The sequence below is a fragment of the Macaca mulatta genome, chromosome 10 (assembly GCF_049350105.2).
Source record: "Macaca mulatta isolate MMU2019108-1 chromosome 10, T2T-MMU8v2.0, whole genome shotgun sequence".
NCBI lineage: Eukaryota > Metazoa > Chordata > Mammalia > Primates > Cercopithecidae > Macaca > Macaca mulatta.
The window spans coordinates 92,080,719-92,103,757 of NC_133415.1; the positions used below are offsets into that span (position 1 = coordinate 92,080,719).

Here is a 23,039-nt window from a genome sequence, read left to right on the forward strand (position 1 = left end):
CCTTTGAAAACTGGCACAAGACAGGGATGCCCTCTCTCACCACTCCTATTCAACATAGTGTTGGAAGTTCTGGCTAGGGCAATCAGGCAAGAGAAAGAAATCAAGGGTATTCAGTTAGGAAAAGAAGAAGTCAAATTGTCCCTGTTTGCAGATGACAGGATTGTATATTTAGAAAACCCCATTGTCTCAGCCCAAAATCTCCTTAAGCTGATAAGCAACTTCAGCAAAGTCTCAGGATACAAAATTAATGTGCAAAAATCACAAGCATTCTTATACACCAGTAACAGACAAACAGAGAGCCAAATCAGGAATGAACTTCCATTCACAATTGCTTCAAAGAGAATAAAATACCTAGGAATCCAACTTACAAGGGATGTAAAGGACCTCTTCAAGGAGAACTACAAACCACTGCTCAGTGAAATAAAAGAGGACACAAACAAATGGAAGAACATACCATGCTCATGGATAGGAAGAATCAATATCGTGAAAATGGCCATACTGCCCAAGGTAATTTATAGATTCAATGCCATCCCCATCAAGCTACCAATGAGTTTCTTCACAGAATTGGAAAAAACTGCTTTAAAGTTCATATGGAACCAAAAAAGAGCCCGCATCTCCAAGACAATCCTAAGTCAAAAGAACAAAGCTGGAGGCATCACGCTACCTGACTTCAAACTCTACTACAAGGCTACAGTAACCAAAACAGCATGGTACTGGTACCAAAACAGAGATATAGACCAATGGAACAGAACAGAGTCCTCAGAAATAATACCACACATCTACAGCCATCTGATCTTTGACAAACCTGAGAGAAACAAGAAATGGGGAAAGGATTCCCTATTTAATAAATGGTGCTGGGAAAATTGGCTAGCCATAAGTAGAAAGCTGAAACTGGATCCTTTGCTTACTCCTTATACGAAAATTAATTCAAGATGGATTAGAGACTTGAATGTTAGACCTAATACCATAAAAATCCTAGAGGAAAACCTAGGTAGTACCATTCAGGACATAGGCATGGGCAAAGATTTCATGTCTAAAACACCAAAAGCAACGGCAGCAAAAGCCAAAATTGACAAATGGGATCTAATTAAACTAAAGAGCTTCTGCACAGCAAAAGACACTACCATCAGAGTGAACAGGCAACCTACAGAATGGGAGAAAATTTTTGCAATCTACTCATCTGACAAAGGGCTAATATCCAGAACCTACAAAGAACTCCAACAAATTTACAAGAAAAAAACAAACAACCCCATCAAAAAGTGGGCAAAGGATATGAACAGACATTTCTCAAAAGAAGACATTCATACAGCCAACAGACACATGAAAAAATGCTCATCATCACTGGCCATCAGAGAAATGCAAATCAAAACCACAATGAGATACCATCTCACACCAGTTAGAATGGCAATCATTAAAAAGTCAGGAAACAACAGGTGCTGGAGAGGATGTGGAGAAATAGGAACACTTTTACACTGTTGGTGGGATTGTAAACTAGTTCAACCATTATGGAAAACAGTATGGCGATTCCTCAAGGATCTAGAACTAGATGTACCATATGACCCAGCCATCCCATTACTGGGTATATACCCAAAGGATTATAAATTATGCTGCTCTAAAGACACATGCACACGTATGTTTATTGCAGCACTATTCACAATAGCAAAGACTTGGAATCAACCCAAATGCCCATCAGTGACAGATTGGATTAAGAAAATGTGGCACATATACACCATGGAATACTATGCAGCCATAAAAAAGGATGAGTTTGAGTTCTTTGTATGGACTTGGATGCAGCTGGAATCCATCATTCTTAGCAAACTATCACAAGAACAGAAAACCAAACACCGCATGTTCTCACTCATAGGTGGGAACTGAACAATGAGATCACTCGGACTCAGGAAGGGGAACATCTCACACCGGGGCCTATCATGGGGAGGGGGGAGGGGGGAGGGGGGAGGGATTGCATTGGGAGTTATACCTGATGTAAATGACGAGTTGATGGGTACAGCACACCAACAAGGCACAAGTATACATATGTAACAAACCTGCACGTTATGCACATGTACCCTACAACTTAAAGTATAATAACAAAAAAAAAAAAAAAAAAAAAAGTTGAAATGGAGGTAGTACCAAGTAGGCAGTACAATGAATGAATTGTACACGGCTCCAAAATCGGAACCTAGCACCTCCATATATTTTCTCAAGCTGTGCTTTCCCAGGAGCATCTTTTCTTCTTCTTTCCATCCTGTTCACTTTTCTTTGTCCTTCAGTTCTTATCTCAGGAACCAGATAAAAAAAGAGAAGTCTTCTCTTTTTTTACCCCCCAAGATTAGTTGATGTGCTTGCTTCTCTTATTACCAAAGGTCTGTATGCTTACTTTCCTTTTAAAACTAATTACACTAGCTCAAAACCTATCTGCCCTCTTTTATCATCTGTCTTCCTCACCAAACTGTGAGCCTCTCTTGGGCAAAACTTGTATTCCTAGTGCCTAGTTCAGGGTCTGGCCCTTTGTAGGTGCTGGATATTTGCTCTTGGAATGAGTGAATTAATCTGAGCAGTAAGGAGGCTGCCCCCAGAATGAACTTCTCTATCCTCTGGTGTGAACATATGGCCCAGCTGCTGTGTGCTGGGGCAAAAAGAGGCCAACTCGCCCCACAGCTGCCTGGGGTGGAGCATCTGCGGCTGTTTTGGGAGCTGGCCTGACAGATGGAAAAGGGCTAAAGGCCCCCAGGCCCATAGGTTGCTCAGTCCTTTTGAGCCTCTCTGCAGCTGAAGGGCCATTGGGCAGGAGCATGAAAACATCTGGGAGAGGAGGTTGTTCCAGGGAAAGCATCCATGCCAGGTGTCAAGCTTCCTGCAGATGAAATAACCAGTCCTGGGCTGGAGTTTCTGACATCTGCTTGTGTGAGAGCTTGGGGTCAGGGGGCCCTGAGAGATGGTGCTGAGAATAGGCTTGATTGTTTGGAGTAAACCCCCCAAATCAGTGATTTAGGGGCCAGAGAGACATAATAACAATGAGAGTGGCCACTGATGGAGTACTATATGCCAAGTACCATGTCAAGCTTAGTGCTTGTGTGTAAACTGCTTTTAACCTTAAGAGGCAGGAACTCCTATTGTTTCTATTTTATAAAAGAGATAGAAGTTCAGAGAGGCAAAGTAACTTGTCCAGAGGCACACAGCTCAAAAAGGGTAGAGTTGGGGTTTGAATCTGTGTTTCTGACTGTGTGAGCTCAACTCCACTCATGGTGCTCTGATTAAAAGAGCCCAGACTCCCAGTGAGAGATGGTGAAACAGACTTCTTCAGATACATGTTCTGGGAGGATGTTGGCTAAGACAGTCTTTGTGTTTCTGGGTAGTTGGGCCCGGTAGACTTAACTCTGCTCTCCAATATAGACCCAAGTCAAGGATTTGGGTGCATGCTTTTTCTTCAGGGTATGACTCCAGGAAGCACAGTAGGGAGTGGGGACATGAGACCAGGAAGGGAAGGCAGGCAACTAAGGGTACACTAATGAGCCTGGTGGGACAACCAGGCTCAGACTTTCTGAGGACCTCGGTAGCGCTCACCTTATAATTGTTCCACAGGCAGGAAGGAAGCTGGGTATTTGTTCATCCATTACAGTGCCTCATTGGTTGAAGGTTGTTTCCCGGGGCAAGATCTGCCTGGCTCTTTCCATCTGATCCTCTTAATCCAACATGAGCTGAACCTGCGCCAGTTACAAAGGGAAGCTCTCAGGCACAGAGATGGAGATGCTTGGGGTAGGATCTCCATTGGTAAGTATGGAATCTGTCTACGGAAGCTGCAGGTGACTTTGAGGTTGCACCATAGTGATGGGGCAAGGCACCAACAGCGTCTGCTACACTAGTGCTACCTGTGAATGCCTTTACAAATTTGTCCATCCATCAGGCATTTCTGGGTGCTTCCAGGTGGTATCTTATATGTGTTCTCAATCTTGATCAGTTATTGCTTCCTCTTCTGGGTAGTGCCGGGCACTATCATTTTCCCCAGCCCTGCAAAGACAACAGGTGCTGTGTCATTCTCATTCTCTGAGTATTAGTGGGTTCTTTAGACTCTCATTCCCAGGGAATATCTGCGTCTTGCTGGGCATTTCCACTACATCTGCTACCTTCAGCAGTTTTTTCTTTTAAACCATAGCCCTCTCTCTTCCTCATGTAGAAAAGAGGCCTCTTGGGAGCCTGCCGTGGGAAATCTGAGAGACAACCACTGCCATGTTGTACTTGAAATACCCCAGACCTCTGACTGGAAGTCAGCAGCAGATCTTTTCCCTTTCCTTCAGTTCTAGCACAGTCAGATGCATTGGCAGGGGTACAGATGGCTCAGGAAGCTCTAAGCCTAGTGAATTTGTTAGGACAATCCCCAGTACATTTGCTTTGTATTTTTCTTCAAAATGAGGGAGTTGGCAACAAAGCATGTGGAAAAGTCATTCAGTTAGTTCATGCCTAATTATGATCACTTAGGGGTTTACAGAATAATTCCTTCGTTTACGTGATGAATATTGGTTGAACACCTGCCACTTGCCATTCTACTTGTTGCATTGCGTGTCAGGTAGGGCAGGCAAAGGGTGAGAAAATGGGCTCTGATCATACAGGAAGGCAGGGAATCTACCAGAAGAAAAGATAAAATTTGAGGTACATCTAGGGAAACATAGTCTAAAGATGAAGTTCAAGGTGTGACTATAAAATCATTTGCAAAGATCTCAGGAAGATTGAAAGTGGTGCCTCAGAGAGCCATTTAGTAAATAAAAAGGGCTAATAAGAAACTTAAGGGTATTGTCTCTCAGCAATCTCAGCAGTAGCCCAAGATAGACAAAGGCTTGGAGATTTGTAAGCTTGTCCTTTGTCTAATGACACGAACCCTAGTTTCATAGGAGAACCACGAAGATTTTAAGGGAAATGTATTGGCTGAAACACTGCCCGCTAGGACTGAAAGGAACAGAAGTAGTACAAGATGAAAAAGGGCCTTTGGATCCCTGTCTATCCCTGAAAATGTCTGTTTGCAGAGGGGAAGAGAAGGGAAGCACAGTCTTGGCCTCTGGCCTCACTTGGGAGACTGTTTCTGTTCCCCAGCTATGCATGAAGAATGTTCAACTTCCCATTCTCCTGTAGAACTTGAGCTCTTCACCCTTAGCACCTAATTATAGCTCCAGTGCCTGGTGAACCTTGAGCTTCAGCCTGTCTCAAAATTGTAAATTTTTTTCCCATCACTAATAAAGAGATTTGAATATTATTTCTGAACATGATCATGGCTATTTTAATAATTTAATGTACTTTATGTGCCATTTCTATGAGTTTGGGAAAGAGGACAGATCATTCTGTGACCCGGAAAGCAGTCCACTAGTATTTAATTTTCATCATCTCATTTAATCCTCACTATAACCCTGCAAGAGTACTCTTATTATCTTCCTCTTTTAAATGAGAAAACTGAGACTCAGATTAAGTGTCCTATTCAAAGTCATTCATATAGTAAGTACTAGTTGATTCAGGATTCAAATCCAGGAAATAAGACTTCGGAGCTCATGCCTTTAACCACTACTGTATATAACAGAACTTCTCAGAGCCTTTAATATGCCGGTGGGTATTATTAATGTCCAAAAGTGGTTATGCAGAATTTCCCAAATTTATCTTACCCTATCCCTTTTGAGTTTCTTTTACTACTAGAGTTCAGAAGAAATACTTTGTGAAATATTGCAGGGATTGAGCAGATGAAACTTGAGGAGAAGTCATTTAACTGGATGATGCAATAAGCTTTTGCTAAGCGAGGCCATGGTAACAAATTCTTCAAATATGAGTGCTTTATCAAACAACAAAATTTTATTTCTCTTTCCTGTCACATATTAGCAGCTATAGTTTGGCTGCACTTTGCTCAAATATGTCTTTCATTTTGGAACCCAAGCAGAAGGAATGATCCTAATCTAGTACATACCATCTTCATGACAGAAAGAGAGCAAGAGATCGAGTAGAAACTTGCAACACATCTTAACTTCATGGATATGGTATATATTACATATGCTCACCTGCCATTGGTCAAAGTATGTCACATGGCCAAAAACAAAGTCAATGGGATGAAAATGTATACTTCTTTGACTGACAATAGAAGGGTAAATAATTCCAACAACAATACAATCTACCATAGAAAACAGAACCACTGAGAACCCTCAAATAGGCATTTTCAGTAGCAGAGAGGAGGGAAGTTGGAAGCTGTACTAAAGATTTTAGGAAAAGCACAGGAGGTGTGGTAATATGAGACAAGAGAAAGCACGTGGCTGAGGATTTTTATGGTTTCATGTGGCTATGTGGGTGAGTAACACAGTCTGTCCAGCATGTCCAGCCTAGGACATAATGATGGAGAAATGTGAGGGTACCTGGATATCCTCTCTGGTGTCAACACTTGCCAGCCACCCATGTTAGAGATGTGTTGCTGGCTTGCTCATTCTTATATGCCTCACACATTCTGAGAGCTCTTTCAATACAGTTTTTGAAACTGTTTATATATCTTTATTTTCTTTCCTTCCCCCTTTCAATTGCTCCCTAATCAGCAGTGGATGATGTCCACCCTATAACCTGAATGTGATGTCATCTTTGGTATTGTTTAAGAAATAGCACTTAACAGTTGTTAACTAGGGGAATCCATTTTTAGAACGCTGTCTGCTTATCTTCTCCTCCTTTACAAAGGTGAATAAGATTTATTTTTACTTGGATGAAAACAGCCTTCATTGATTTCTGCCCCATAGAGAGACGACAGGACACTTGCATTAGTCAGAGAGGAGGTTAACCCTTTACTTACTGCCTCTGAGGCAGGCTACATAGTGCCTCCCAGTGTACAATGGGAAAACAGAGTCAAAATTGTCTTGTTTTGTACAGAAGCAGCAAACCCTGAAATCAGAGAATGTGACTTATCTGTGCTCAGTGTGGAGGCAATTCTGAGAATTCCAACTTGTGGGAGGCTTTCTTCCTGAATGACTAGCAGGGGAGAGTGCGACTGACTCCAAACCAGCTCTGACTGTGAGCCTTTCATTCTTTTAGAATGAGATCTGCACTTCTTTCCTTTCCCTCACACACACCCTGGTACCTCTGCATTCTGTATCACAAGAGACACTTCCACATTTTTAGCTGTTACAGCAACACCCTACTTCTAGGTAGCAAGATCTGTATTGCTTATCTCATACTTGGTTGCTGAAACCAACACAAATTTATTATCTTATACTTCTGGAAGTCAGAAGCCTGAGATGGGTCTTAGGGGGCTAAAATCAAGGTGTTGGTGGGGCTGCATTCCTTCTGGAAGCTCTGGAGGAGAATCCACTTCCTTGGCTTTTTCACCTTCTAGAAGCTGCCCACATTCTTTGACTTGTAGCCCCTTCCATTTTCAAGTCCAGCAACAATGGCTAGTCAGTGTTTCTCATGATACCATCTCTCTAGTTCTGATTCTTTTACCACCCTCTCCCCACTTAGGGACCCTTGTGATTACGTTGGGTCCATCTGTATAATCTAGGATAATCTTCTTATCTTAAAGTCAGTCGATTAGCATCTTTAATTACACCTGCAACCTTAAGTTCTCCCTTGCCATGTAACCTAACCTCACCGGTTCTGAGGATTAAGACGTGAACATCTTTGGGAGGCTATTATTCTACCTACCAAAAATCTAAATCTTTTGCCCCTATCAACTGTGCAAATGGAGATGGGTTTTAACTTGTTCAGAGATCTCTAGGGGGATAGGGACATAAGAGAAATATAAGGTGTATCACACAAACAATTTCAAGTTAATGTTATGATACTCCTTTTCTAAAGAGTTCTTTGGGCCCTGTAACAATGTGAATTTTCTCAGCTACGCTTTCTCTGTACCTCCCAGCCACCTGTTAGATTGATGGTTAATATTTTCATATCCTGACTCATTGCTTCTCAATTTTTTTAAAAGTTCACAATCTTTCTGCTCTATTATGCAGAGCAATTTGTTTTCTTGAGTATCTTAGCTCACTGATCATGTCTTTACATTTTTGATAGTTTGGCATTAATCTTGAGTTTTAAAATATTGCATTAAGTATTACTTATCTTGGTTATTGAGTTTTTTGGTGCCCTTTAAAATTTTGCACCTGAGGTGAGTGCTTCACTGTAGTCTGGGCCCTTTACTCTCTATACCTGCCTCACATTGTCCCCATCACACTGGTCAGAGGCAGCCCCTGGTAAGAGGTTCTTATGTATTATTCAAATAATGTTCCATGCATTTAGATATATCTGTAAGTCTGAGTATATGTCTGCGTTAGACATCAGTTTCACACAAACATGTACTTACTATTTCCTGTTCTGCAACTGGCTTTTTGCCTCACTCAATGTGTTAAAAATCTTCAGAAAAGATTGATATATTATAGCTCAACATTATGCTTTTTTTTTTTTTTTTTTTTTTTTTTTTTTTTTTTTTGGTGGAGTTTTTGCTCTGTTGCTCAGGTTGGAGTGCAAGGGCGTGATCTTGGCTCACTGCAACCTCTTCCTCTGCCTCCTGGGTTGAAGCTATTCTCCTACCTCAGTCTCTGGAGTAGCTGGGATTACAGGTGCCCACCACCACGCCTGGCAAATTTTTGTATTTTTTTTAGTAGAGACAAGGTTTCACCATGTTGGCTAGACTAGTCTTAAACTCCTGACCTCAGGTGATCCATCCGCCTCAGCCTCCCAAAGTCCTAGGATTATAGGCGTGAGCCACCGTGCTTGGTCTGACATCATGCTTTTTAACACAGCTCAGAATTTTCACTTTTGTATGTTTTCCTAATAATTTGTAATGAAGTTGTATTTCTTCTATACAAGAAAACAAAAGAATATTTAAAATAGTAGTGAAAAGAATAGTTACATTTATTGAGAGATTATTTAAAGTGTCAGTACTATTTAAGTTGTTGTGCATTATCTTATTTAATCCTGTTGGTAACGCTGTGGGATAGGAGTCGTTATTGTACCTTACAGATGAGGAAGCTGAGGCTTAGATGAATTAAGTAACTTGGCTCAATATATTACATCCAGAGGTGGTAGAGCCAGGATTTGAATGCAGATTTATCTTGCTTCAAAGGCTGTGCTTTTAACCACACTCTTTAATATATTGAAGTATTTACCAAGGCTTATTCTTTAAAAGACCTAGTAGAAGCCCCCTGAGTTACATTCAGTGATGAGAATAACGAGGCCTCATGTGAACTGTTAAACAAGGATAAACTTAACAGAGGACAGAGTTATGAGACATGCCATGTGAGGCTGACTGATTAAGTATCCCAGGAGTGGATTGGATACATTTGCTTATTTTTCCAGAGTTCAAAGGGAGCTGTGTGAATTGAACAGTTATTGCCAGAGACTACGAGGTGCATTTAAGATGCTCCCAGGACAAGCTTCCTTCGTTCCATCTTAGAACAGTAAAAGTTAGCTCAGTCCTTCTTATTCGGTGCTCTTTTCCTTACGTGAGATATTTATGTTCTTCATTCTTTTTACTGGCCCAGTGCTAGATTCTGATACTGGTTTCTGCCTATAACAGCCATAATACTTTGGTTTGCATATAATAGAAAAGTCAATTTACATTGGCTTAAATATCGAAGGAAGTTTCTTGGCTTATATAACTGATTAGTTTAGGGTAGCATGCTTCAGGCATGGTTTGATCAGAGTCCTGGCTATGTTTCCTTGTGAGTTATCTGTGCTGGTATTGTAATGTGTCAACAGGCTAGGCTGGACTGACATTTTCAGAATTTCCTTTTCTGCATGTTTCTTATTAGGGTAAACCACAAAAGGTATTTTCAGGTAAGATAAGAGGGTGGAAATGAAGCAGCAGTCGTTTTTGTTTTTGACACTTAGAAGCTCAGAAGGTTAGTGCAGGCACGTGGAGTGGGGAAAGTATGCCGGTTAACCTATTTCATAATCACATACTCTGTCGCTGTTCCTGAAGCTATGCCAAGGTAGCTGGGTTTGGAAGTGTTTCCAGCCTTGGTTTCATGTTCCAGAATTGCAAAACTTCAAGACAAATGTTAAGTTGGGGCCGTGAACCCAGGCTTTCTCTTCTTTCTGGTAAATCTTCTTTTAAAATCTTCTTGTCCTTAAATTGTTTTTCAGTTAGGAAGACCACCTCAGTCAACTCAAAGTTGTTCTAATGTCGAATCTACTTCCTAGGTTCAGTTCAGGATTTCAATCCCCTTTCTACAAGGTTTTCTGCTCCTTGACAGATTGATTCATTTCTCCCTTACAAAGATGTTTCTGCATTCCTCGGAGCTTTGGGAAAGTACATTTTGTCAGGCGAGGAGAATCCTCTTTCTCCAGGGTAAAGTGTCTCCTTGGACTTAACTTGCATAACTACAAGGGACACCCAAGTAACCCCCAAGAAGTGAGAAAGCAGAGAGCTGCAGAGTGCTTTGCTGGTCTCCTTTGATAGAGAAGAGTCCTCAGCTGCTTTCCTGAAAGAATTTAATTTAATTTCCACCTTACCAAGCAACTCCTTGTATCTGAATTGACTGTATGTATCTTTATGGGATGATCTCTCATTGCACCCCCGTTGATGCCCATGAAGTTGTCCCTGGGATCTTGGACACAGCCTAGAGTCCATTTCACATACATGTGAATAAGTAGAGTGACATTCATTCAATAAGTATAAGTTATGCTAGCAAAGCCATAGGGAAGAGGTGAGCTTGGAAGAATGGGCAGGATTTTGGAAGAGGAGTAATAAGGACCTTGAAAAGGAGGAATGACATACATAGAGGCAGAAAGGTGAGAGCAGAGAAAGGTCTAGTTCTTGGGGAGGTGATGAATCTGGAAGGAGAGGCCTCAGCTTTGGCCCCACCACTGTTTGTGGGGCCTTAGTAGAGGATACTCTTGTGTGCTGTCTAGTGACAAATAAAAAACAAACCTGGATTTTTTTTTTTTTTTTCCTGAGACAGAGTCTTGCTCTGTTGCCCAGGCTGGAATGCAGTGGCATGATCTTGGCTCACTGCAACATCCGCCTCCCTGGTTCAAGCAATTCCCCTGCCTCAGCCTCCCGAGTAGCTGGGATTGCAGGTGCATGGCACCATGCCCAGCCAATTTTTTTTTTGTTTTTTTGTATTTTTAGTAGAGACGGGGTTTCACCATGTTGGCCAGACTGGTCTTGAACTCCTGACCTCAGGCAATCCGCCCACCTTGGCCTTTCAAAGTGCTGGGATTACAGGCATGAGCCACTGCACCTGGACCAAGCTGCACCTCCATCCCACCTTCCTGGGGCTCCATGGGCACAGTGCATCAGCTCTGGACTGGATGGTAATGTCTTCCAGCTCTGGCTCCATGATATCCTTGGCATCAAGTGACAGCAATTGTTGCTGCAGACTTCAGGTCAGGAATGGCCCTGAGTGCTCCTGAGCCCAATGTGCTCCTGATGGTGCTGCCAGTATCCTCACTGGGGCATTTTATCCTGCATATCCTCCTCAAAGGCAATGCTTCTGGCCAATCCAATAGCCCCACAGTCTTCTCTGAGATCTTGAGTTTGCAATGAGGTTCCCACAGACTGGAACCTCACAGAGTTCCTGGTTATTGCTTTGAATTTGCATCTGTGGATTTAACTCCTGGTGATCCAAAGGCAGTCAGCTTTGGGGTGGAACTTCATGAGTTGGCTTCCTAGGAGAGAACTGGCATGGGCAGTCAGAGGAAGTGTGTGAGGGGCTCCGTTCAGCAGGGTGAGCATATGCCTTGCTCAGTCAAGGCACTGACAGTGGCAGAAACCAAAGGAAGGGAGCAGAAGCAGAGTGGCCTTGGGTATTACAGTGATCCGTGCAGTTAGATATGTTCAGTGTTGATGTTGAACGTGCTCCTCCCATTGATGATAGTGGCAACAACAGTACTGATCCCTTTAACATTATTGAGGTCTATTATGTGCCAGGTATTGTACTAAAATCACCTAATCTTCATGAAAGTCTTGTGATGTAGGCTCTATTGTACAGATGAAGAAACTGAGGCATAACAATTTGTGCAAGACCACACAGTTAATGTGCTGAGCATCATCACTGTCAACTCCCTCCCTCTCACCTCCACCCCCAGTCAGGCAATCTGACTCCAGACCACGTCCTCCTCCCAGTATCCATGCTCCAGTGCCTCCTGTGGCACACTCAGAAGATGGCCTGCATGCGCATGTGCTCATGTCTGTGTGTGTGCATGTGCACATGTTTATGCAGGACTGGGGATGCAGGGGAGTTAGAGCCCAGTTAGGAAGGAGAGAGGAAATATGATCTCTTTGCTGCATGTGGGCACCATAACTCCAGCCAGGCAAAATGCTGGTCTGTTCTAGCTCATTTTTATGTTTTTATTTAGAAGCTTCAATACCAGAGTTGATGGCAGAAAATGTGCAGTAAAATGCAGGGAGGCCGCTGGGTAATGGCCCCTGTAAAGTGTTAATTGCCTATTGAGACTGCAGACTTTGTCGATGCTCCAGGATCTGAGCTATTGACAGGTTCTAATTTATTTCGGGCCCACAAAGCGGGCTCCTCCTCTAAACAGGCTTCCAATCAGTCACGCTTCCCTGGGCCCGCCAAGAAGCTCCAGTCAATAAGTATGTTTGCTGCCTTAACCCTTTGAAGCTGGCTGTGTGGTCTGATTCTAGCTTGCCACAAGGAAACTTCCATGTACAATGGTCTTGGATGAAAATCCCTGAGAATCAAGTGCTGACTCCATGCTGGGTTCCCAGCTGGGTGTTTTACATGCATCATCTCTGATCCTTGCCACTTAGAGAAGCAGGTAGTATCTCTCTGCAAGGACAGCCTAACCTCAGAGAGGTTGAATTAATTGCTTAAGTGACCACTATGATTATACTGCAGACTGTTACAGGCTAAACTGTGTTCTCTCAAATTCATGCTTCGAAGCTCTAGTTCTCAGTACCTTGGAATGTGACTGTATTTGAATATAGGGCCATTAAAGGGGTGATTCAGCTACAATGAGGTCTTAGGGTGGGCCCTAATCTAATCTTAGTGGTGTTCTTTTAAGAAGAGGAAATTTGGACACAGATAAATACAGAGGGATGACCCACTGGAAGACACAGGGAGAAGGCAGCCGTCTACAGACTAAGGGGAGAGGCCTCAGAAGAAACCAATCCTGCTGACACCTTAATCTCAAACTGCAAGCCTCCAGAATTATAAGGAAATAAATTCCTATTGCTTAAGCCACCCAGTCTGAGGTACTTTGTTTTGGTAGCCTGAGCAGGTGACTACACACACCCAGGACTTCTGTGGCCTTGAATTTATGCACATGACCACTGAAAATATGAAAACTCTCTTCTCTGGCTTATGGCTCCAGTTAGAATAAGAAGCAGAAAGTGGGCCATATTACCTCTTTGCAGTAAGTTTGTTCTTAGGTTGGGTCCTCAAAGGGCCCATGCCTATCCATTAGAAAGAAAAAGGAAGCCGGATTTGGGATTTGGGATTCTAAACAAAAAGAGGTCATTGACTGTTCCTAAGCAGAGGCAGTAACACAATCAGAATTTCTTTTTTCTTTTTCTTTCTTTTTTTTTTTTTTGGAAAAAATAGTCTACTCTGGCTACTGTGCATAGAGAATGGATGGTAGAACACAAAAGTGAAGCAAGGAGACCCCGATGAGGTTGTTGCACTGCAGGCAAGAGGTGAAAGTGACTTGATGGAGAGTGGCGGCAACAGAAGGAAAGAGGTGAATAGATTTGAAATAGATTTTTGAGATGGAATTGACAGAACTTGCTGATGGATTGGGGGTGGAGGTGAGAGGGAGGGAGTTGACAGTGATGATTCTCTTGTTTCTGGCTTGAGCAACCTAGTCTTTACAGGAGCTATTTATGAGGAGGGAAGACATGAAGAGGAATCGATTGGGCGGCAGGTGTTCACTTTCTTTAAGTGGGCTGTCCACTGGAATGTAAGCTCTGAGAGGGCAAATTTAGTGATTGAAGGTTGTATGAATCTATTCATTCCTCTCCCCACATTTCATGCACACATATGGTTTTTATATGAACCAGAAATAATGTAGTTTCTTTTTTGTACATCAGAAGCAGACTATATTTTATGTCAAGGGTGACATCCAATTTTGCTAGTCTCGCTCTGTTGCCCAGCCTGGAGTGCAGTGGTATGATCTAGCTCACTGCCTACCGCCTCAAACTCCTGGACTCAAGAGCACCTCCAACCTCAGCCTCCTGAGTAGTTGGAACTACAGGTGTGCACCACCATGCCTGGTTAATTAAAAAAAATTTGTAGAGATGGGTGTTACTATGTTGTCCAGGCTGGTCTTGAACTCCTTGACTCAAGTGATTCTCCCTTCTTGGCCTCCCAAAGCTCTTGGATTACAAGTGTGTGCCACTGTGCCTAGCCATCACTAAGCATAATGTTTCAAAGGTTCATCAGCGTTTATCATCCACTGATACATGTTGTAGCATGCGTTGGTACTTCATTCCTTTTTATGGTTGAATAATATTTCATTGTATGAACAGACCATATTTTGTTGACCCATTTACCAGTTTTTGAACATTTGTGTTGTTTTTACCTTTTGGCTACTGTAAATAGTGGTGTTATGAACATTTGTGTAGAAATTTTTGTTTGGACACCTGTTTTCAATTCTTTGGAGCATATAACTAGCAGTGGAATTGTTGGATCATATGGTAATTCTATATTGAACTTACTGAGGAACCAATATAAGGCGTATTGATGATAGCTGATATCTTCCATTTTGGAAAGAGGAAATGGAGGCCCAGAATGGTCTCAACTACCATCTAAACATCCTCAACTCTCAGCTCTTTAACTGTAGTCTAAATCTTCTCCATGGTCTTTAGCCCATGTATTTAATTCCTGGTGGACATTTCTATCTGGATATCTCATAGTCACCTCAAACTCAGAGTGTCTGAAACCAAACACACCAACTTCTTCCCTTTATTCCCATAACAGCTTCGTTTCCTGTTTTCATCTCAGTGAATGACACCACCGTCCAATCAGCCAGCAGTGGGACATCATCGTTGACCTCTCCAGGGATGGTACTATTTACTGCGTGACCGTGGGAAAGCCATCCATCTCTATACTTCAGTTTCCTTGTCCAGAAAGTGGAAGATAATCTTACTGGGGGTGAGTATGAGGATCAAGTGAGATGACTCTCTCTCATCTCTGTCTTCATCTTAGCAAAGTGTCTGGCACACACTGTGAGCTCAACATTATTAAAATGGAACTGTTTTGGGTAAGATGTGTTAGCATCCTGTGGAGCTGATGTTTCACAGAACAGAGTTGAGGGAAATAATGAAATGTAGCAATCATTTTCAAATGCGTTATTGCAACTGGCAGCATCAGCAATACCTCAGTTCTATGGAATCAGAGTATCGAGGGATAGAGCCCAGGAATTGGCACAATTAAAAAATGCTCCAGGTGATTTTGACACTCAGCCAAGTTTGGAAACCACTGAATTCAGCTAATTACATTCTACTATCAGTAAATGCTTTAGAAACATTAGTAATTTCAATCAAACATGAATTTCACCATTTTCCTCCCCAAATCTAGTAAGAGCATCAATCCTTGAACTTTCAAATAGGTCTCCGTTTCTTCTCACTATTCTGTTGAACTTGGGCAGCGTTTCCTATGTGGTCCCCGTCAGAGCTGTCTTTTATCAAGTTGCATTTTGCTCTCAGGACTGACAGCATCAGGACATTAAATTAAAAATCACTTAGACATACTATTGGTGATAACTGCCCTTTGGAAAATGTAGCTAGTCCTGACCAGGCATGGGTCTTCTTGTGGAGGGCATAGATTCAGAAAGCATTAGAGACAGAGGAAGATGTTAACTAGTATTCTGTATACAAGTAAGCCTGTAGGACACAGAGTTAAGCAAAATGATCCAGTTTCCTTTTCTGCAGGACTTCTCAGAGCCTTGAATATGGTAATGGACACTGGCTATCCTAAAGTGCAAATGAACTATAACCGTGAGTGGCCCAGGCTGGACAAGGAGGGAGGCCTTCCAAGGGGCACAGTTTCTAGGTGGTTAGTTTGGGACATCCTGATATATTTTGTCAGGGGCAGGAGCAAATCTTTGGGGCAGGCCTCCTGAAGATCAGAGCTGAGGAAGGGTCAACGTGGAGAAGTGAGTGTGAAGGGGGGAAGGTTGTTGGACATCGAGATCTATCCATTGATCTATTTTGATCAATGTCTGTCAATATCCTTATGTCCTGACTACCTGGTTCACCCTCTGGCTCTGAAAAGAGTCACTTTGGTTTCTGATGTTCTGGAGGCCCACCAGACCCTCTAATGACCTGAGCACTGGGTCTGTCCTCCTGGCATCCATCACCAGTGACACATATATGTCCCAGCCACACCATCCATCATGTCAAATTGTATGTACAACTGTCTTCTCCATTATGAGCTACTTGAAGGCAGGTCTTGTGTCTTATTCTTCTATCACCTCCTAGCATAGCACCAGGCACACTAGTTGTGTTGATTAGTGTTTGTCAGTTCCATAAGGCCACTATGATGCTCTGTTTTGTAGGAAAGGAAGAGAGATGAAGTAGGAAAGCAGGTAAGGCAGCTTATAAACTCTCAGGGCTTGGAAGGAATCAGGAGAGGGCTTCAAGTCCCTGGGGCTGCACAGCCCATTTCTCTGCAGATTGCCACCACTAGAGAGCACAGTGCACCTAGGAACAGGGTCTGCCGAGTGTCTGGCTCCAGCCCAGCCCAGCTCTGCTCAGCCCCCCACCCCTCCTGGCAACACCGCAATGGGAAGTGGGATTTGGATGAGGCTCAGCCCTGCCTCAGACACTTTGCAATCTTAGGCCTAATTAAAACACCACAGACGGTTTGAACCCCGCATTAAAATTTGATGAGGAATTGATCAGCCAAGCAAACAGGAAATTTAGCTGTGAGTGAAGGTAATGTTTGCTCAAATGTGTAATGAGGCCCACGGGGAATATTTGTGGGGACCTCCGTCATGTCTGGAGTGGCTCCTGCTCTTCAATTTCATTTTCCCCATTTGCCTTTCCCCTCAAAGCATCCCAGGATGCTTCCAGAGGGGACAGGCAACATGGGAAAAGTTTTGATTTCATAAGAATTTCCTTTGAAAACCCAGGGAAATCTAAAATCTTCAACTATGTACTGGAAAAATAGCACAGGAAAGAGCCAGACTTGGGTGGGAGTCCTGCCTCTGCCATTTGGCAGTCCTGCCTCTGCCAATAGTATGTCCTTAGGTTGCAATATCTAATTTTATGATTAGTCACTGAGTACCTACTATGTGGCAGCCAGGGGTTAGACCCTGGGGATAGACTGCTGTGCATAACTGTCTTGGTTCCTGCCTCCGTGGGTAAACAGCTGAGTAAGAGAGGCTATGAGTCTCAATTTCCTTATCTGTAAAGTGGAAATACTTGTATGTTATATAAGGTTGGATGAATTAAATAAGAACATGTACGTAAAATGCAGAGGACAGGACTGGGATACATGTGTCAAATGAAGGTTCCTCCATGTCCTTCTTCCCCATAACCTGCATCTGAAGTCTACACAAGACTTTTCAGCTTTCCTTCTACTTAATGTCTCTGAAAGTGATCTAATATGATATTCACTCACTTGTATGTTCACCACTGGTTGGGTGTAACTGAGGCCAAAGACACAGCAAGTTACAAGACTAACCTATTTACCAGATTGGAATTGGATCAGAAGTTCTCTCAGAAATATCAAATAACAAGCATTCTTGGGTCATCTGGGATGAGAGGAGTCTGATTTGAGAACGTTGCTCTGAGGACTAGGGAGAAACACCAGAAGCTTAACGCTTCCTTTAACACACCCATGCTACCTTAGGTGGGAGAAAAAAGGAATCTGGAGAGATTTTCCTTTCTTTCAGGCATCCACGAAGACACTTTACCCTACTAGTAATGATGTTTCATTATTTCATCTTTCATTATTTCATCTTCATCTTTCCGACTCCCAACCCAATGCCCACCCATTACTGTTCCTTATCCCCAATCCCATCCCCACACCCATCCTAATGCCCGCTGTTACCCATTCCTTTTCTTATCCTTATCCCCACTCTCATTCCCACACTCATCCTAATGCCCACTGTCACCCATTCCCATTCCTATTCTTATCCCCACTCCCATTCCCACTCCCGTCCTAACGCGCACTGTCATCCATTCCCGTTCCTATTCTTATCTCCCATTCCCATGGCCATCCCAATGGCTACTGTCACTCATTTTTGTTCCTATTCTTATCCCGACGCCCATCCCAATGCTACTCATCCATGACCATTTCTTTACTCACCTCTACTCCTCCCCATCAATTTTCTTCACTATTACCAACATCATTAATATTATCACCAGAATCTTTATCATAAAATATCCCCATTACTGGTTTGGTAGGTGCAACCAGATTTGGTTGCCCCTTTCTTCTATTCATAGGATCTTATATAAGTTGATCATGTTTGTTAAATTTCTAGGATAACCCCCTTCCTTAATTCTAAGATGCATGCTTCCCTGTCTCACATGTTTTAATGTCTTTGGATTCAGAAAGTACCTCACAAAAAAATGCCGCAAGACAACTTCTAGCCACAGGTAGAAGAGTGAGTTGTGACAGTGTTGTTGTTGCTTTAACATTGCAATAGACTGCTGAATTTTCAAAGATGGGAGGGCTTCGGTGACCAATTTTTATGTCCTGGAGAACCACCACTCAGATATTTACATAAGATCTAAGGAAAGCAATGGTTGATTTCCAAGTGTCTGAGTTTCATTATTAGGGAATTTCAAAACAAGGGAAAAAACAAAAGCTTGAGTTTAATCAAATAGGAAATGAGGACAAAACCTTGGTTTTCTTCAATATGTTTCAGATGATGATGTTACTCATAAGTTCTTAAAATATAGAGCTTAGAATTAGGAAAAAAAACATGTCACCCTGACATTAAGAGTAACTGCTCTTTGACCACTGAGTAATTGAGTAATTTTCAGTGACTTTGCTACTATGGATTGAATATTTTTCATTTATAAAAGTCAGTGAAAGTCAGAAAGGTATAGATTTATATACATTTATTTTGTATCTTGTCATCTAATGAGACAAATTCTCATTAGTTTCTCAAATTTTTGTATTATGTTTTCTAAATTTATAATAATAATATTTGCAAATGATACCTATTTTGATTCTTTATTTTCAATAGTTAACCACTTATTTCTGGCCCCTACTTTATTCTTTTTTTTTTTTTTAAATTTATTTATTATTATTATACTTTAAGTTCTAGGGTACATGTGCATAACGTGCAGGTTTGTTACATATGTATACTTGTGCCATGTTGGTGTGCTGCATCCATCAACTCGTCAGCACCCATCAACTTGTCATTTACATCAGGTATAACTCCCAATGCAATCCCTCCCCCCTCCCCCCTCCCCATGATAGGCCCCGGTGTGTGATGTTCCCCTTCCCGAGTCCAAGTGATCTCATTGTTCAGTTCCCACCTATGAGTGAGAACATGCGGTGTTTGGTTTTCTGTTCTTGTGATAGTTTGCTAAGAATGATGGTTTCCAGCTGCATCCATGTCCCTACAAAGGACACAAACTCATCCTTTTTGATGGCTGCATAGTATTCCATGGTGTATATGTGCCACATTTTCTTAATCCAATCTGTCACTGATGGACATTTGGGTTGATTCCAAGTCTTTGCTATTGTGAATAGTGCCGCAATAAACATACGTGTGCATGTGTCTTTATAGCAGCATAATTTATAATCCTTTGGGTATATACCCAGTAATGGGATGGCTGGGTCATATGGTACATCTAGTTCTAGATCCTTGAGGAATCGCCATACTGTTTTCCATAATGGTTGAACTAGTTTACAATCCCACCAACAGTGTAAAAGTGTTCCTATTTCTCCACATCCTCTCCAGCACCTGTTGTTTCCTGACTTTTTAATGATCGCCATTCTAACTGGTGTGAGATGGTATCTCATTGTGGTTTTGATTTGCATTTCTCTGATGGCCAGTGATGATGAGCATTTTTTCATGTGTCTGTTGGCTGTATGAATGTCTTCTTTTGAGAAATGTCTGTTCATATCCTTTGCCCACTTTTTGATGGGGTTGTTTGTTTTTTTCTTGTAAATTCGATTGAGTTCTTTGTAGGTTCTGGATATTAGCCCTTTGTCAGATGAGTAGATTGCAAAAATTTTCTCCCATTCTGTAGGTTGCCTGTTCACTCTGATGGTAGTTTCTTTTGCTGTGCAGAAGCTCTTTAGTTTAATGAGATCCCATTTGTCAATTTTGGCTTTTGCTGCCGTTGCTTTTGGTGTTTTAGACATGAAGTCTTTTCCCATGCCTATGTCCTGAATGGTACTACCTAGGTTTTCCTCTAGGATTTTTATGGTATTAGGTTTAACATTTAAGTCTCTAATCCATCTTGAATTAATTTTCGTATAAGGAGTAAGGAAAGGATCCAGTTTCAGCTTTCTACTTATGGCTAGCCAATTTTCCCAGCACCATTTATTAAATAGGGAATCCTTTCCCCATTTCTTGTTTCTCTCAGGTTTGTCAAAGATCAGATGGCTGTAGATGTGTGGTATTATTTCTGAGGACTCTGTTCTGTTCCATTGGTCTATATCTCTGTTTTGGTACCAGTACCATGCTGTTTTGGTTACTGTAGCCTTGTAGTATAGTTTGAAGTCAGGTAGCGTGATGCCTCCAGCTTTGTTCTTTTGACTTAGGATTGCCTTGGAGATGCGGGCTCTTTTTTGGTTCCATATGAACTTTAAAGCAGTTTTTTCCAATTCTGTGAAGAAAGTCATTGGTAGCTTGATGGGGATGGCATTGAATCTATAAATTACCTTGGGCAGTATGGCCATTTTCACGATATTGATTCTTCCTATCCATGAGCATGGTATGTTCTTCCATTTGTTTGTGTCCTCTTTTATTTCACTGAGCAGTGGTTTGTAGTTCTCCTTGAAGAGGTCCTTTACATCCCTTGTAAGTTGGATTCTTAGGTATTTGATTCTCTTTGAAGCAATTGTGAATGGAAGTTCATTCCTGATTTGGCTCTCTGTTTGTCTGTTACTGGTGTATAAGAATGCTTGTGATTTTTGCACATTAATTTTGTATCCTGAGACTTTGCTGAAGTTGCTTATCAGCTTAAGGAGATTTTGGGCTGAGACAATGGGGTTTTCTAAATATACAATCATGTCATCTGCAAAGAGGGACAATTTGACTTCTTCTTTTCCTAACTGAATACCCTTGATTTCTTTCTCTTGCCTAATTGCCCTAGCCAGAACTTCCAACACTATGTTGAATAGGAGTGGTGAGAGAGGGCATCCCTGTCTTGTGCCAGTTTTCAAAGGGAATTTTTCCAGTTTTTGCCCATTCAGTATGATATTGGCTGTGGGTTTGTCATAAATAGCTCTTATTATTTTGAGGTACGTTCCATCAATACCGAATTTATTGAGCGTTTTTAGCATGAAGGGCTGTTGAATTTTGTCAAAAGCCTTTTCTGCATCTATTGAGATAATCATGTGGTTCTTGTCTTTGGTTCTGTTTATATGCTGGATTATGTTTATTGATTTGCGAATGTTGAACCAGCCTTGCATCCCAGGGATGAAGCCCACTTGATCATGGTGGATAAGCTTTTTGATGTGCTGCTGAATCTGGTTTGCCAGTATTTTATTGAGGATTTTTGCATCGATGTTCATCAGGGATGTTGGTCTAAAATTCTCTTTTTTTGTTGTGTCTCTGCCAGGCTTTGGTATCAGGATGATGTTGGCCTCATAAAATGAGTTAGGGAGGATTCCCTCTTTTTCTATTGATTGGAATAGTTTCAGAAGGAATGGTACCAACTCCTCCTTGTACCTCTGGTAGAATTCAGCTGTGAATCCATCTGGTCCTGGACTTTTTTTGGTTGGTAGGCTATTAATTATTGCCTCAATTTCAGAGCCTGCTATTGGTCTATTCAGGGATTCAACTTCTTCCTGGTTTAGTCTTGGAAGAGTGTAAGTGTCCAGGAAATTATCCATTTCTTCTAGATTTTCCAGTTTATTTGCGTAGAGGTGTTTATAGTATTCTCTGATGGTAGTTTGTATTTCTGTGGGGTCGGTGGTGATATCCCCTTTATCATTTTTAATTGCGTCGATTTGATTCTTCTCTCTTTTCTTCTTTATTAGTCTTGCTAGCGGTCTGTCAATTTTGTTGATCTTTTCAAAAAACCAACTCCTGGATTCATTGATTTTTTGGAGGGTTTTTTTTTGTCTCTATCTCCTTCAGTTCTGCTCTGATCTTAGTTATTTCTTGCCTTCTGCTAGCTTTCGAATGTGTTTGCTCTTGCTTCTCTAGTTCTTTTAATTGCGATGTTAGAGTGTCAATTTTACATCTTTCCTGCTTTCTCTTGTGGGCATTTAGTGCTATAAATTTCCCTCTACACACTGCTTTAAATGTGTCCCAGAGATTCTGGTATGTTGTATCTTTGTTCTCATTGGTTTCAAAGAACATCTTTATTTCTGCCTTCATTTCGTTATGTACCCAGTAGTCATTCAGGAGCAGGTTGTTCAGTTTCCATATAGTTGAGCGGTTTTGATTGAGTTTCTTAGTCCTGAGTTCTAGTTTGATTGCACTGTGGTCTGAGAGACAGTTTGTTATAATTTCTGTTCTTGTACATTTGTTGAGGAGTGCTTTACTTCCAATTACGTGGTCAATTTTGGAGTAAGTATGATGTGGTGCTGAGAAGAATGTATATTCTGTTGATTTGGGGTGGAGAGTTCTATAGATGTCTATTAAGTCTGCTTGCTGCAGAGATGAGTTCAATTCCTGGATATCCTTGTTAACTTTCTGTCTCGTTGATCTGTCTAATGTTGACAGTGGAGTGTTGAAGTCTCCCATTATTATTGTATGGGAGTCTAAGTCTCTTTGTAAGTCTCTAAGGACTTGCTTTATGAATCTGGGTGCTCCTGTATTGGGTGCATATATATTTAGGATAGTTAGCTCTTCCTGTTGAATTGATCCCTTTACCATTATGTAATGGCCTTCTTTGTCTCTTTTGATCTTTGATGGTTTAAAGTCTGTTTTATCAGAGACTAGTATTGCAACCCCTGCTTTTTTTTGTTCTCCATTTGCTTGGTAAA

The 23,039-nt window shown here is 41.7% G+C and overlaps 1 protein-coding gene across 3 annotated transcripts in view; it reads left to right on the top strand.

Moving 5' to 3' along the window:
* LOC144332162 (uncharacterized) overlaps window positions 1-23,039 on the top strand; it is a 402,040-nt gene that overhangs the window by 153,857 nt on the left and 225,144 nt on the right. For 2 of the 3 annotated variants that reach the window (XR_013399943.1, XR_013399944.1), the window contains 2 exons: window positions 13,515-13,650; window positions 14,889-15,062. The gene's annotated coding sequence lies outside the window, so the exon portion shown is untranslated. The remainder of the gene's footprint in view (window positions 1-13,514; window positions 13,651-14,888; window positions 15,063-23,039) is intronic. The other variant, XM_077951811.1, reaches the window with a different exon arrangement.